A 17,607-nucleotide genomic window follows, 5' to 3' on the forward strand; every position below is an offset into this window, starting at 1 on the left:
CTCTTTAAAAAAAATGGATAAAGGACACAAAAGGCAAGTAACAAAAATATAAATGCTTGAAAACGTTGAAAACCTCAGCCTCTCTAAGACTCAAAGAAATGTATATTAAGATATTGAGAGTAGCCCGTGTTATTTAGAAAAGGGGGAAATAGACTCTCTCAAGCATCACTGATGGAAATTTAAAGTGGTATGACCTCTCTAGAGGGAAACCTAGCAATAGGTAGGACAATTTCAAACCGGCAGACCCTTAACTCAGCTATTTTACTCCCAGGTATCTATTTTGAAGCAATAACTAGACAATTCACAAGGATATATGTGCAAGGATTTCCAGGGAAAACAACCTAAACTCCACAGTAGAGAACTGATTATATAAGTCAAGCTACATGGAGACATGTACATGATCCATGATATAGCTACATGCTACATGATGTAAAATGGTATTTACTGACATGGAAAGGAGTCCACGATATCCTAAGTACAAAAGCTAGATTACAGAACCATGTAGTATGTGATACAATTTTTTTGAGACTATATAAAAGACTATACAATTTTTTGAGACCATATACATATATGTGTATATATGTATATACACATATATATATATGTACATATATATATACACACACATATATATACACACATATATATATATATACACACATATATATAATTTGGGTTATTTTTGGATTACAGAATTTTGTTTGATTTTTAGTTTTTCATATTTTTATGTAATTTCCGAATTTCAAATAATGAACACTTGTGGCTTTTCAATCAGAGAAAATCAGTAATGCTGAAATGCTCTGAAACGTGAAACTCGGTCAGTAGACCTCAGGAGAAAGGAGGCTCCTTTCTCCTCTGCCGCTACCCAGAAGCCAATCCATCATGCCATCTCCAGATAGGATCAGGCTTCCACTATCTCAGGCACATGAGCATTTATCCTATTTTCAAAAGCTCCCAGAGAAAGAGGCTTCAAAATTCCCCCCTGATAATCCATTCCAGGGTTTATCAAATTCACCTGAAAAAGAAATTTCCCCTCATATCTAATCTGAAACACTCGTTCGATGACTCAAGCCATTGCTTTTCTCTCTCAGCTTTCAGTGAAAATAGGAAATGGTGACTGCATTTGTCCTTATCGAGAGCAATTATTTTCCAGAATGTCTAGAATGATACACACTCTGCAAGTTAAACGCATGTGTGTATTCTCTCTCACACCCTCATATACACATACACACACTTTCAGGACAGTCTAAACTGGCATGGCACATAAACAAACATTACATTCTGGGCCTTCAGCTCAACTGAAGAAGCCATTTGGAAAGCCCATCCCATCCTTGGCGGCTCTGAAGCACTTTCAACCCCAGGTGGTTTGTCTCATCTTTCCAGCAACGCAACCATCAGGAGCATAACCTTGAGCAGGAATCAGAGCTGGAGATGTTGCAGGAAGCTACCTCTTGTACTGTTCCAGTTGAGACAGGAGTGTATCACTCCCAAACCTTGAGAAAAGGAAAGAGAACAGTTTGCTGATGTCAACACATTGTGAATGATACATTGTGACAAGAGCTTTTCCACCTCTCTCCTTTTAATCCCTCCTCCCTCCCTCCCTCCCTTCCTCCCTCCTCTTTTTGTTGTTCCTTCTCTTCATCCTCTCCTGCCCTGTCCATCATCCTCCACACCATTGTAACCAACATTTATTGTGCATTTGCTGTGTGTCAGACACTGTTCCAAGAATGCTGCATGTAGTAGATTCTCACACAAACTCTAGGAAGTGGATTATACTAACACCATTTACAGTAGTTTCTTCCAAGAGCTCTCTCCTTTATTGGCTGGGCACCAGAGAGCCTCTAGATGCAGCACTGGAACCATAGAAGGGTTTTCCTGCCCTTAGAGAAGCCTGGGGGCCGGGGATAGTGGGGACGTGCTCAGGAGCCTAACATGACTCAGGGACCAAGGCAGCTGAGCAGGGTAGAGTGGTGTGCAGACCCCAGGCTTTATAGCCTAGAGCAAAGGCTATCATGTCTCCACCCACAACCGTGGACAGTCATGCATTCCAGATGACTTCCAATTGTCAGGGTCTGCATCTCTGCATCTGAGGGTGTTTGTTCCCCAAATCAGGCATTCAACCAATGACTCTTGGACATTGGTGTATAAATACCCAGCTCCCTCAGCTCTTGAGTGGGCTAATTTTGGGTCATGAATTATGTGCTTTTTCTTTTGGAGATCAAACCACAGTTGACAGTGTAGTAGCTGATGTAATAATGCATCCTTTATTGGCTTCCTTACTTCTCCTGGATTAGTCTCCATGGCCCAGGACATTATTTATTTGAGCACGAATCCTTGTCTCAGTGTCTCCTTCTGGGAAAAGGTTACTACGGCAGACTCTAAAACAGACCTCTCTTAATTCTAGCTCCAGTGCTTTCTTTCTGTATGATCTTTGAAAAGCTATCACTCTCTGAAAATGGGGAAATCTGGTATAGGGCTTAGACATTTTTATATATAAAGTTCTGGCACATAAGCCCTCCAGAAATGGTCATTCTTCCTGTTACTCTTTGCTGAAGGAGATGCTACTGTTATATGGTCACTGTTCCTATTCCTGAACAACTATAAAACATCTTTTCCCTCCTCATTAACACTTCTGGAAACTTTAACCCCAAAGGCTTAAAGCTGACTGTTCTCCAGCCTAGGACCAGGAAAGCCAACAGCAAATTTGACCCATTGTAAAGACCTGATGTAGCTGCTCAGAGTTCAAGTTCTATTTCAAAGAAATAATTGCAAGTGATTTTCCACGAATGAGTTTTGTCAAATTGTTCCACCCACCTGCTAATTCAGGGATGCTAATTCCTTCTTTGGGTAGAGTGCTTTAATGTTGTCAGAACCTCTCCATCCAATGTTTATAATTGCACGTGATTTTCATGTCTGATCTTTGTGCCAAGAAAGGATCGGTTGTGCTTCATGGTGACCCCCCACAATCTCAGTGGATTAACACAACAAATCTGTATTTCTTGCTTGGTCTCTCGTGAGTCAACTGGGGGATCTACCCCATGTCATCTCTGCAGGATCTACACTGGCAGAGCGGCCATCACCTGGAACATGGCTGCTCCTTGTGGCACAGGAAGAGAGCATTCAGGAGTGTCCCATTCTAGCAACTCATCATTGTGCCCAAAAGTAACACTCTCATTTCCTCTCACAATTCATTGGCAGGGTCTGGTCATGGGGTCAATCCTATCAAGCACCTGGAAGGCAAGCAACAAGAAATTGCTGTTGAATAGAAGTAGTGACTACCGCCATATTATTTCACCCATTGTATTATGGAAGACATAAGAAATGGCGAGTTCCAGTGCTTTCTTAAAGTCATCCAGAGAGTTTGGGCCTAGGATTCTGTTGTGGTTCCTTTTCCCTGAGATGCCTGAAGAAGACTACATTAGGAGGCAATGAAAGTCTGGTTTCTTGACTATCTCTTTCTACAACTCAAAAAGCCTAAATTATCTTTGTAATTGTCCTACACACAGCAATCTCAAGGCCAAGGACTGAATGGTCAAAAGAATTGAATTACTGGAAGAATTTAGGGATCAGGTGATAAGGGTTTTTTTGTTTTTTGTTTTTTTTGAAAGCAGTAGGTTGTGTAAAGAAAGTGGCCCCTCCCTCTGCTCTACCTTCTTGTCCCCAGAATCAGGTACAACTCTACAACTAGTGGAATTGTAAAGCCTATATTGCCAAAATGTGGTGTTCTCCTCTGCAGTCTCGAAGCTTCTACCCAGTAGCATCTTGGAGCCTGCTCACATCAGCCTTTAAGAACCAACTGTGTGCATCCTTTCCCAGTGCCACATTCGGGAATGTCACAATGGTGGCTTGAAGTTGGCCACAGGAGCAATATTTACAGCACAGAAATTGTAAAAACTACAAATTAGGGCCTTTTTTTCCTCCCAGACAGCTGGTTGTTAAAAATGTACAGGTTTCTATGCTTAATCCTTCACATGCAGTTGGCTTCTCCTTCATGCTCTTGCATACCACGTGGGCATACATGGATCCCTGAGGACTGGCGAGAGACTTTGCCTCAACCCTTTTTAAAATTCTTCCCTTTCCCAGCATATACTTCGATGTCCTATACTATTTGCCATGCATTGTTCTAATTACTTACATGTAAAAAGTCTCTAATCCCTACGAGGAAGGCACTATTATTTTACAGAAGAATAAACAGGCACAAAGAGGGTAGGTAACTTTCCCCAGTCACACAACCAGGATTTGAGCCCAGGTGGTCCAGTTCTAGCGTCTGGACTTATAACAACCATACTCCACTGTCGGGCTCTCAGAGCACACAAGAGAAGAAAAGAAAGATTTTGATTCATCAAAAAAGGATGTTAAACACCATTTTTTCCCCCTGAATATACAGTATCAATTATGCCTGGCCATGTAAAGTGGATTTTTTTCATTTAATATTCGTTCATGGCACACTGGCTATATGCTAGGCTCTGTGCTAAGTGATGACAAGAATACAAGCCTGACAGTAATAGAAAGTGCCATTTACTGTGCTCTTATTAAACAGGCACCACGGCAGGTGCTGAGGGGCTACAAAGATGATGATGACGACTGATACGATGACAGCAGTAAAAGCTACATCACCTGAATGCTTGATGTGTGCAACACACTGCTGGTCATTACACTTCACTCTTGCCACACCTTGTGAGACAAAGATTTTTCATTTTTTGCCCATGTTACAGGTGAGGAAACTGGGGCCCAGGGAGGTGTCAACACACCAAAGAGCTCACAGATCAGGCTGCTCCTGTATACTCTGTCTACAAGGCAGTAGAGTTAGACTCTTTGGGGTTCCCCTCCATCTCCTTCACACCACAGCTAGGTGCTTCCATCTCTGTCCAACTCAATTCTGAAAGATTCCCTTTTGATCTTCGGGAGAGCTTTGAGGTTGTCAGTCTAACATCTTGAATATAGATATAGTGAGAGGAAGTCCAATAAACCGAAAGAAAAAGGATTTTTCCAAGCTTTTTGTAAGAAACCTGAGTCACTAGCATTCTGAAGAAGCCTATAACAGGCACAGATGTACATGATATTCACCGAGTTCAGCACACGGTGCTACTGAGACCAGAAACTCATTACATGCTCAGTACAGGGCTGAAAACCAAAGTAGGGACCTCTTCTTCCAATGTACACCCGACTTTGTAATTAGAACCTCCTATGGGAACGTTTTCAGTACGAACAAAACCTTGCACTTGGAGTTACCACAGTTAACATTGAAATGAAATGCCACTATCAAACAGTGGGACAAACTTCTAAACAAACATGCTAGAACTTAAATGTTTATTTCAATGCTTTTATCTTTAAAGATGTCACTGTAGAAGGTTATTCTCTTGTTTAACTAACAGTGTTATCACTTAAAAATATTGATAGCCCTATTTTTAGAGTTGTTTTCAGGTTTAATCTAGAAAACACAGAAAATGCAACTCTGTGTGCATGTGTGTTTGTGTGTGTGTGTGCTTCTGTGTGTTCCTATGCACTCCATATTTCTGGTTCTCTTTAATAGCTCACCTTACTGAATAGCTTTGGTTCCAAATGACTTTATGCTCCTTCTAAAATTAAACTACCTGCCATAGATATTATGACCAATAATGGAAAGCCAAAGAATATGCCACAGGCTCTGCAGGGCAATTCCAAAAGAACGGTCCCCAAAATGACTTGAGGGGTAACTTCATTAAAATATTCAATGAATATTGAATATTCACACACTCAGTGGTAGGATTTTAAAAAAAAAATTTAATGTTTATTTATATTTGAGAGAAAGAGAGAGAGAGAGAAAGAGAGGGAGAGAATTAGTGGGGGAGGGGCAGAGAAAGAGGGAGACACAGAATCCGAGGCAGGTTCCAGGCTCTGAGCTGTCAGCACAGAGCCGGACGTGGGGCTTGAACTCACAAACCGTGAGATCATGACATAAGCTGAGGTTGGACGCCCAACCGACTGAGCCACCCAGGTGCCCCACTCATGGGTAGGATTTTTAAAAAGACTTTTTAGGGGTGCCTGGGTAGCTCAGTCAGTTAAGTGTCCAACTTCAGCTCATGTCATGATCTCACGGTTCATGAGTTCAAGGCCTGCGCCCAACTCTGTGCTGACAGCTCAGAGCCTGGAGCCTGCCTTGGATTCTGTGTCTCCCTCTCTCTCTGCCCTTCCCCCACTCATGCTGTCTCTCTCTGTATCTCAAAAATGAATAAATGTTAAAAAAATTTTTGTTAAAGTTTTTAATCTTACTGCTTTCAAAAGGATTCAAAGCAGTCATTGACCATTTAAATTCTCACATCAGTTTATCCTAAGATTTCATATGACCAAGTTTCAGAGAAATACTTGTTTTGTTTCAATGAAAAGGAAAAAGATGAAGTTTTATGTTGAAGGATGTGAAAAGGAGATCTTGGGAGGAAAAGAGCATAAAAAGTCTCATTTAAATATAGATTTAACATAATAAAAACATGACAAATACATGAGTATATAAAGATTGCATGCAAATCTATGGGAAAAAAGTAGTGAGATCCCAATAAACGGGTAAAGGGTGCAAACAGACTAGTTCAACCCTTCTTCAAAAAATGATTAATACATAGAAAAAAATATATTCAACCCTAAGAATAGTCAGAAAAATGTAAATTTAAAAGCTATCATTTTCCCCAATGAAAGTAGCAAAGTGTTTTTTGGATAAAATATTCCATACTGGCCTACGTATGGTGAGATAAACTCTTGCGTGTTCCGCTGGAGTAAATATAAACAAAGACATCTTTTCATGAAAACAATTTCGTGGTTTGTCTCAGAAGCTGAAAAATATCTGTAACTTTTGACTAAACAACTCTATAATAATTTCAGGGTGCTGGCTTCAGTACAATGCTGTTTATGAAAAGGACATCCTCCAAGTATGGTCTCCAAAAGACCAAAGGCAGGTATCCCAGAATAGTTCACTGCCTATGGTTTGAAGGTCATCATAACCTTGTCTATCAAAAACTAGCACTGGATTAACTGACCTAATGATTAAAATTTAATTCACGGGACAGAATGCTTTCCCACCTATTATTCACATGCTCTTTAAACCCACTAACTGCTAGGTGGGCAGCATGAAGTTGTTTTACAAGGAAAAACTTAGCAAGCCGTCTACCAGCCGGGGCTGTCTACTAATACTCGTGGTGTTATTTGTTGCGCCTGATTATGGCTCAACAGAGCAATCACTGTCTACAATATGTCAAAAGGAACCATGCAATTAAGTCAATTCAGGCCCAAAGTCAGTGAATTCAATGAGACGAACAAGGTTTAAAAAAAAAAAAAATGTCAGTTGGCATCACATGAAGCAAAACGGATTGACTGAACTTCTCACTTTTCAACTCATTTGCATAGTATTCTGAGCAGTCCAACCTGCAGCTGTTTCCAGCTACACTACCTCACTAGAGCCAAAAATAATTGTTAAAAAAATCAGCTATACATCAAGGAACCACTGCTTCCATTCTGACTGGCTGCCTCCCAAGGCACAGCCTACATGAACTGCAGGAGCCGGAAGGGGAATGGCATCCAGCCTTACGCCAGAGCAGAAATCCTGAGGAAAATGAGCACTTCACATCTGAATTCTCAAGAAAAAGCAAAAGGAGCAACTTCTAACAAAAGCTACTCTGCTGAAATCAGCCATAATTCGCAGCTACTTCCCATTACATATATATTTTTTAAACTCTTATTTTTTATTTTTATTTTTTTTATTTGAGAGAAAGAGAGACTGAGTGAAGGTGGGAGAGGGGGCAGAAGGAGAGAGAGAGAGAATCTTAAGTCTGCTCCAACCTCAGTGCAGAGCCTGAGGTGGGGCTCGATCCCACAACCCTGGGATCAGGACCTGAGCCAAAATCAAAAGTCGGGTACTCAACGGACTAAGCTACCCCAGGCGCCCCTCCCATTACATATTCACAAATGGTTATGACAGCCTCAGTGGCTACAACAGTTTCCTCAGAACTGGAGACTGTTGTGTTACTGTTGTCTTCCCTCTTTTTTGTCCTCTCTGGGTATAGTCATCCATTAGGCTAGAAATATGTGTTCTATTAACACCTCCAAAGAAAATAAGGCATGCCACCAGCCCACTGTGGAAGGAAAGTACTGCCTTGGAGGTAAGGAGTCCCAAGTCTGGTCTCAGGGATTTCATTTACAGTAAAGACCTTGGGCAAGTTACTCTGTTGGGCAGCTGTGCACTGCATGAAAAATGGAAAGTTTGAAAAGTTCCATATTCAATAGTATGAAATCCTTCCCTAAATGCAAAATAAAATAAATAAATGTAATTTAGTTGAAATGCATAGCTAAGCTTACAAGAAAGCAAAGGGAATCCTCAGAAGACCAAAAAAAATGAAGTGAGAGCAAGAAATCAGAATTTTTTAAAAGCGGTGGACAGTTTCCAGGGGACGTTTCCTGATATTCACTCCCCAGGAAGAAAGAAACGATGCCTTGGGCCGTTAAATGGTATCAAGTCGAAAAGCAGATACTCCCTTCGGCCATCCTAACTCCATGAATTAAGTTCAATCTCCAAAAGGCTACCTACACCTTGAGGAAAGGGGTGACAGCAAAAACAAGAACAAAATTGTTGTGTGAAGGCAGAGCTATGACTCCAGGTGAATGGGGAAGCAGTCTCCCCTGAGAATTTGTAACTTCACACCAACCTGCACTTATTCATTCATTCATTCATCAAATATTTATTGAACACCTACCATGTGTTGGGTTGTGAGCTAGACATCGAAAATCTAGCAATGGACAAAGCAGATCAGCCCTGCCTTGAAGGAGATTATATTCTAATAGCAGAAGACAGACAATAAAAAATATATATAAATCAGGTGATGATAAATGCTAAGAAGAAAAATAAATAAAAGTAAGGATGATAATAAGTGACTGGGTAGGAGTGGAGCTTTCTATAGTTGGGTGAAGGAAGGGCTCTAATGACATAACTTCTTTTTTCTTAATGTTTGTTTTTGAGAGAGAGAGAGAAAGAAAACAAGCAGGGCGGGGCAGGGGGAGAGCAGGTAGAAAGAGGGGGACAGAGGATCTGAAGTAGGCTCTGTTCTGATAGCAGATAGCCTGATGTGGAACTTGAACTCACAAACTGTGAGATCAGGACCTGAGCTGAAGTCGGATGCTTAACTGACTAAGCCACCTAGGTGCCCCCTGGAATTAGTATTCTTATATTAAAAAAAAAAAAAAGACCCCATAGAGCTCCCTAGCTCTTTTTACCATGTGAACACAGAGCCAGAAGATACTAGCTATGAACCAGGAAGGTTCACCAGAAAGCAACCGTGCTAGTGTCTTGATTTTGGACTTCTAGCCTCCAGAAAATAAATTTCCTTTCTTTATAAGTCACCCAGTCTGGACCCTTAACCAGTAAGGAATTGAATCAATAATCAAAAATCTCCCAAAAAATAAGAGTCCAGGGCTGGATGGTTTTCCAGGGGAATTCTACCAAACATTTAAAGAGGAGTTAACACCTATTCTTTCGAAGCTGTTCCAAAAAACAGAAATGGAAGGAAAACTTCTAAACTCATTCTATGAGGTCAGCATTACCATGATTCCAAAACCAGTCAAAGACCCCACTAAAAAGGAGAACTATAGACCAGTTTCCCTGATGAACATGGATACAAAAATTCTCAAAAAGATACTAGCCAACTGGATTCAACAATACATTAAAAGAATTATTCACCATGACCAAGTGGGATTTATACCTGGGATGCAGGGCTGATTCAGTATCCGCAAACCAATCAATGTGATACATCACATCAATAAAAGAAAGGACAAGAACCATATGATCCTCTCAATAGATGCAGAGAAAGCATTTGACAAAATACAGCATCCTTTCTTGATAAAAACCCTCAAGAAAGTCGGGATAAAAGGATCATACCTCAAGATCATAAAAGCCATATATGAAAGACACACTGCTAGTATCATCCTCAATGGGGAAAAACTGAGCGCTTTCCCCCTAACGTCAGGAAAACAACAGGGATGTTCACTCTCACCACTGTTATTTAACATAGTATTGGAAGTCCTGGCCTCAGCAATCAGACAACACAAAGAAATAAAAGGCATCCAAATTGGCCAGGAGGAAGTCAAACTTTCACTTTTTGCAGATGACACGATACTCTATACAGAAAACCCAAAAGATTCCACCAAAAAACTGCTATAACTGATCCATGAATTCAGCAAAATCTCAGAATATAAAATCAATGCACAGAAATTGGTTGCATTTATATACACCAATAATGAAGCAACAGAATGAGAAGTCAAGGAATCTATCCCATTCACAATTGCACAAAAACCCATAAAATACCCGGGAATAAACCTAACCAAAGAGGTAAAAAATGTATACACTGAAAACTATAGAAACCTTATGAAAGAAATGGAAGAAGATACACACAAAAAAAGGAAAAATATTCCACGCTCCTGGATTGGAAGAACAAATACTGTTAAAATGTTGATACTACCCAAAGCAATATACATATTCAATGCAATGCCTATCAAAATAACACTAGCATTCTTCACAGCGCTAGAACAAACAATCCTAAGATTTGTATGGAACCAGGAAAGACCCCAAGTAGCCAAAGCAATCTTGAAAAAGAAAACCAAAGCAGGAGGCATCACAATCCCAGACTTCAAGTTATATTACAAAGCTGTAATCATCAAGACAGTATGGTACTGGCACAAAAACAGACACTCAGATCAATGGAACAGAATAGAGAACCCAAAAAATGGACCCACAAATGTATGGCCAACTCATCTTTGACAAAGCAGGGAAGAATACCCAATGGAATAAAGACAGTCTCTTCAGCAAATGGTGCTGGGAAAACTGGACAGAGACATGCAGAAGAATGAACCTGGACCACTTTCTTACACCATACACAAAAATAAACTCAAAATGGATGAAAGTCCTTAATGTAAGGCAGGAAGCCATCAAAATCCTTGAGGAGAAAGCAGGCAAAAACTTCTTTGACCTTGGCCACAGCTACTTCTTATTTGATACGTCTCTGGAGGCAAGGGAAACAAAAGCAAAAATGAACTATTGGGACCTCATCAAAATAAAAACCTTCTGCACAGTGAAGGAAACAATCAGCAAAAGTAAAAGGCAACCGATGGAATGGGAGAAGATATTTGCAAATGACATATCAGATAAAGGGTTAGTATCCAAAATCTACAAAGAACTTATCAAACTCAAACTCAAAAACTAATCCAATGAAGAAATGGGCAAAAGACATGAATAGACACTTCTCCAAAGAAGACATCCAGATCGCTAACAGACACATGAAATAATGCTCAACATCACTCATCATCAGGGAAATACAAATCAAAACCACAATGAGATACCACCTCACATCTTTCAGAATGGTTAACATCAACAACTCAGGCAACAACAGATGTTGGAGAGGACGTGGAGAAAGAGGACCTCTTTTGCACTGCTGGTGGGAAAGAAAACTGGTGCAGCCACTCTGGAAAACAGTATGGAGGGTCCTCAAAAAATTAAAAATAGAACTATCCTACAACCCAGAAATTGCACTACTAGGTATTTATCCAAGGGATACAGGCATGCTGTTTCAAAAGAGCACATGTACCCCATTGTTTATAGCAGCATTATCGACAATAGTCAAAGTATGGAAAGAGCCCAAATGTTCATCGATGGATGCATGGATAAATAAGATGTAATACACACACACACACACACACACACACACACACAAGGGAGTATTACTTGACAATCAAAAAGAATGAAACCTTGCCATTTGCAGCAATGTGGGTGGAACTGGAAGGTATTATGCTAAGCGAAATTAGTCAGAGAAAGACAAATATACTATGACTTCACTCATATGAGGAATTTAAGATACAAAACAGATGAACATAAGGGAAAGGAAGCAAAAATAATATAAAAACAAGGAGGCAGACAAAACAGAAGAGACTCTTAAATACAGAGAACAAATTGAGGGTTGCTGGAGGGGTTGGGAGTGGCGGGATGGGCTAAATGGGTGAGGGGCATTAAGGAATCTACTCCTGAAATCATTGTTGCACTATATGCTAACTAGTATGTAAATAAAAATAAAAATAAATAAATAAATAAATAAATATTTAAGGTAAAAAAAAAAAAAAAGTCACTCAGTCTGTGGAATTTTGCTATAGCCATCCAAACAAACTAAGACACTTGGTGTAATGGAGATGGGAAAAGTGGCCAGGTTCTGCAAAGACCAAAAGGACATCCTGATTGACAGGAAGTAGGTTTTAGGAGAGGATCAAACGTGACTTGAAGACTTGTGGCCTGGTTCACTGGAAGAAGAGGGTTGGCTCTCCTCAGATGGGGAAGGGCAGGGGAGGAACAGGTGGATGACTGGTGGAGATCACCAGGTCAGGTGTGGACATACTCCGCTTCACATCATATCAGACCTACGAATGGAATTGTTACACCAATACGTTTTGACAAAATAGACAAGTTCCAAATAAAGTCTAACTTTCCAACCCTGATGTAAGAATAGGAAACCTGACTATTTGAAATCAATAATAAGCTTGAAATCAATTTAATCAGTGGTTGTGGGTTTTGTCTCCCCCACAAAGAAAACATTAGTAAATTCAAACCAACAACATTCAAGAATTAGAAAATTTCCATCCTAGTTATACAACCCCTTAACAGGAGAAGGGGACAGAGAAGAACAAGAAGAGGGAGGAGAACATGAGGGGGAGGAAGCTGAGGGGGGGAAGAGAGAAGGAACATCCTAATTAACTTCATAAAGCAAATGTATCACATAGAGGTGAAATTTGTACAAGAAAAAATATACAACAATCTCACTTATGAACATAAATGCAACATTCTTAATCACATATTGGCAAACCAAATCTACAGTATATGAAAAGTAAAATACCTATGACCAAGGTTAGTTTAATACTAGAAACCTTTTATTCTACCTTATCTGAAATTAAAGATTATGAGTAGTCATTTCACCACAAAGGAATTATAAATGGTGAGCAGGATGATGAATCCATAAATATATGGGAGATGTTCCAACTCATTAGTAAGCTGGAGAAATATTATTTTAAACATACCAATCCGACAAAGTTCTTTTTTTAATCTGACAATACCAAGGGTAAGCGATGATCAACCCAATAACAATAAATAATCATTAATAATAAGCAATAACAACCCCTAGCACCTAGATTATTGCTTTTAATACCATTTCTCAGGATTCTGGAGAGATGGCTGATTCCAGGCCTGTGACATAAAATGTATGAAATGAATCTGGCAATTCTTGTCATACCAGAAAATTAGGAAGCTGCTGACCAGTGTTACAGATGAATGAAAAAGACATACACACCAGGGCGCCTGGGTGGCTCAGTCAGTTGAACATCTGTCTTCAGCCTGGGTCGTTATCTCACTGTTTGTGAGTTTGAGACCCACATTGGGCTCTGTGCTGACAGTGCAGAACCTGCCTGGGATTCTCTCTCTCTCTCTCTCCCTCCCTGTATCTCTCAAAAATAAATAAATAAACTTAAAAATAAAAAGAAAGATTCTTTCCCTCTTTCCCTCTCTAGCCTGCCCATTCCAACCGCTCAAGTGCGTGCTCTTTTTCTCTAAAAAAAAAAAAAGAAAGAAAGAAAGAAAGAAAGATAAAAGAAAAAAGAAAAAAAGACGTACACATCAACTTAAAGAGAAGCTCCTACCAGCCAGAGATGGGACAGTTGATACTCAATATGTTGAAGAACTGCAATGGACTGAAGTATTAAATATATTTCAAATGTGGTACATAATAGTTTTAAAATTTTACTGGTCATATCTAGAGGATGCTGGACACTAATTTGTTATTTTAAAAACTATTAAATAAGGGGAAATAATCAGGCCAACTGACTGTTTACAAACTGTATCTAAGGATAACAAATGGTTGATGAGAAAAAGGATTTCTTTATAGAATATACCAGCTAAGAAATGAAGTGGGGGTGATAGAGTTTTAATATTTTATTTTATTTTATTAAAAATTTTTTTAATGTTTTTATTTATTTTTGAGAGAGAGAGAGAGGGAGAGAGTAAACAGGGGAGGAGCAGAGAGAGAGGGAGACACAGAATCCAAAGCAGGCTCCAGGCTCTGAGCTGTAAACACAGAGCCTGACGTGGGGCTTGAACCCATGAACCGTGAGATCATGACCTGAGCTGAAGTCAGATGCTTAACCAACTGAGCCACCCAGGTGCCCTGAGTTTTAATATTTTAATGCCGTAATTAAATAATGACTCTAGACAATAATCACTAATGGCTGTTGGTAACATCACAAAAAACTACAGTTAACCAGATACCATGTGCTCCCTGATGGATAGAAGTGCACCACATTATCTGAAGTATTCTTTTCAGAAAATTAAAGCTAAATGAGACCAATTCTCTAGATCTTATCACCAATTTACAGGAAATAGAGGGTTCAGAGGAACATGTTGATTGACATATTAGAATGTAATTATAAAATCTAGACTGTGGGAAAGTATACAGAATAAATGACCTGGTTTCTTCAACAAAGAAAACTGTAAAGAACATACTTAGAGGTGGAGTACCAAAGGTAAGCAAGACTGCTGTATCCTCACGCTTGTGAGAGCGGTAACTGACACAATCCCTCTGGTAAGTAACCGGTCAATATCCAGGGCACTCAGGGCTGCACAGACCCTACAGGGTAGTTCCTCCACTTCTAGGCTCAGACCTTGGAGAAACCCTTGCCTGTGGGCACCAAGAGACAGCATGGGAGTGCTCATAATGATAGCATTTGAACAGTAAGAACCCCCTGCCCAAATGTCCAACAACCACAACAGTAAAAGTAAAATGTGGTGTGTTCACAAAAAGAAATGTCACATTTCAGTGAAAAATGGGTGAACAGAGCTACCTGGATCAACATGGATAAATCTCACATCATGTCACATATATTTGAAGAATATGTACAGAATAACACCATTTCTACAAAGGTCAAAAACTTTTAAATCTAAACAATATATTGTTCAAAATCATGTGTGTTTGATGGGCTTCAAAGGCCTGACACAGGTTGGGCCTATCTATAGATAGTAAAACCATATAGAAAAACAAAGGAGTGATGGAAACAAAATTCAGCCAAGGGTTAACCTTAAGGACAGAGGATAAGAGGGGCTCAGTTACAGAACCGATGCACAGCTCCTCCAATGGCACCACCTTCTTATAGCGATTGTGGACATATGGGTGTTTGTTACATTACTCTTTATAATATATACATAATATGTGTTTCTATTCTTCTGTGTATATGTACTATTTCGAAGTCTCTTAAAGGGAGTGAACTAAATGACTAGAACATTTTCTATAATTTAAAATTCAACCCATGTGACTTATTTCCTTCACATGCCCATTGGGAAACATAATAATAATTTTCTCCTCAAACATGGTGAAGATTAAATGAATTAGTGCACATCAAGTGCTTGGATTAGAGCCAGGCATATATTAAGTGCTCAATAAACATAACTGGTACCATTGCCATTATCTTCTTATTTACCACCAGAACTGCCTGGAGAGCGGATCTTTAATTATGATCAAGGACAGGAATTACTAAAATCTCTCACCAAGGAGGAAGTTGTCATAGAATATTTTATATTATTACTTGCAGCAAAGTGAGTGCCAGCCAGGGACAACTTCATCCCCCTCCCTCTGCCCTATGGCTGGCTTGGTTTTGACTGAAACCACAGGCTGAGCCCAAAGGCTTATGCCCCTAAGAATCATGATGTAGAACGCTGAGAACATAGCACCATGGTTTTCCTCAACAGCCAAGTATTCTCAAGGAGCATCAAGAAAGCTGTGTCCTCCTGCCTAATTAAAAGAATGTGATGACCTCATTCAGAACTGTCTGTCCAACCTGCCCCAGGCCTTTTAAGCCTGTCAGACAGACACAGTCACCACCACAACTTGGTCTTCCTCGTTTGCTCTTGACCTGCATTCTCCCCAGTCTTGCCTATATTGGACACGGAACCCTTGACTCCACGATTCCAGCTGCTGCCTCTCTTGAGGCATTTTGAACTTGGTCTTGTCTTAGTCTCCCTATCATTTCCATTACATTTCTCCCTATCAAACAAAGCTTGTCTTGCCCTATGGTGCTCTGTCTTCTGGGATGCACTGAATAGGAAAAGGGTCTCCGGTTCCAGGCACAATCCTCCTGGCTTTGTAAGATGCTTTTGGTTGCAAGTAACAGAAACTCCAAGCTAAATTGACATAAGTTATAAAAAGAGTCTTGGCTCAGTAATTAAAAACCACAGTAATAAGGTGCTCAATGGTGGCACCAAAGATACAGTGTCCTCTCATCTTCTCTTCTATGCTGTTTCATCCTCAAGCTGACTCTCCACTTGAACTGCAAAATGGCTGAAAGCAGTTTTAAGGGCTACATGTTTCTTCATTTATGACTAGCAGGAAGGTGGGGGAATCTGTTTATCAGTAGCTCTCAGAGGAATGAGACATCTTCTTTTCCAAAAGTCTTTAGAAAATCTTTCTTTTCATTCACTGACCTGAATTGGGTTGTGTATCCTGAACTAAGCACTATGGCCAGGGGAATGGAATTTTCTGGTTGGGGATTAGGTAATCAGAGCCTAAGCCTGTGCTTTCAGAGTGGTCTCCTCTCCCAGAGCATGAAGGCTGCTGGAAGGGGCATGATTGCTCTGCTGTTTCACCCTTACCCCCAGATCCATTCTCTGCTCTGTTCTACACCTTCAGGGGCAAACTTTTCAGAGTGCATTACACCAGCTGTCTTGCTCTCTAGTTTCTAGCTGCATGTTATCCTGGGAACACCAATGGAAGATCAGAAGGTGGGAGGGGAACAGGGTGGGGGTAACTATTTTCCTCAGCTGCTCCCTGCCTTGCTCTGTCTCTGACAGAGGCCGTGTTCCTCTAGAGGGTCAACTCCTGTTGGGTGTCCCCCAATTCCTCCAGCTGCAGCTCTAGCCAGGCCCTGGTCCCCTGTTCCATTCCTCCTTCCATCAGGCCAAGGGATGAATTGGGTCTCTGGCTCTCTGCTATTGCCAGTCCCTTAGCACTCCATCCGTCTTTGTTGGTCCCATCCCACTTCCATCTCTGCAATGGACCCTTCAATATGCCCTGTGGTTGTATCTTCTGTTTCCATCCCAGATCTTGACTAGTACAATATCTGAATGAAGATTGGGAAATGTTACCAGGAGGAAGGTAGAATGGATAACAGCAAATATCCTCTGCTATCCACTATTCCTGCCCTCATACATGGATGGGAAACTAGAAGCCTTCCCTTCATTGGTGTCTAACAGACAGTTTACTATTCTAGCTTGTGATTCTGCTATGGATGACATACAATGTCAATAATATTTTAAAACATACACACACATAGTAGGAGTCCTGTCTCTTTCTAGAGAAATGCTCTCATCATTCCCTGAGAGCAAAGGACTTGCTTCAGGAGCTCAATCTCAGGCAGAACAACCCTCAGATCTTCACATCTGGTCTTTCTGCCAAAAAATGGTACCTGATTGCTGATAGCACATTTCAATAATCAACTGGAAAACAACAGACAGGAGAATGGGGGAGAGAGAGTGAGTGGACAAGGACTCTCCGACTGGAACAGGGCCTAAATGGG

The 17,607-nt window shown here is 40.4% G+C and overlaps 1 long non-coding RNA gene across 1 annotated transcript in view; it reads right to left on the reverse strand.

The window, feature by feature from the left end:
- Positions 1–679: 679 nt before the first annotated feature.
- The window catches only part of LOC132679270 (uncharacterized), a 33,358-nt gene continuing 16,430 nt past the window's right edge, over positions 680–17,607 (reverse strand). Inside the window, exons 2-3 of the long non-coding RNA XR_009610054.3 lie at positions 2,815–3,230; positions 680–1,493 (exon numbers count right to left, since the gene is read on the reverse strand). This is a non-coding gene — a long non-coding RNA (uncharacterized LOC132679270). The remainder of the gene's footprint in view (positions 1,494–2,814; positions 3,231–17,607) is intronic.

Source organism: Panthera onca, chromosome A2 (assembly GCF_046562875.1).
Source record: "Panthera onca isolate mPanOnc1 chromosome A2, mPanOnc1 haplotype 2, whole genome shotgun sequence".
In the NCBI taxonomy this organism is placed as follows: Eukaryota; Metazoa; Chordata; class Mammalia; order Carnivora; family Felidae; genus Panthera; species Panthera onca.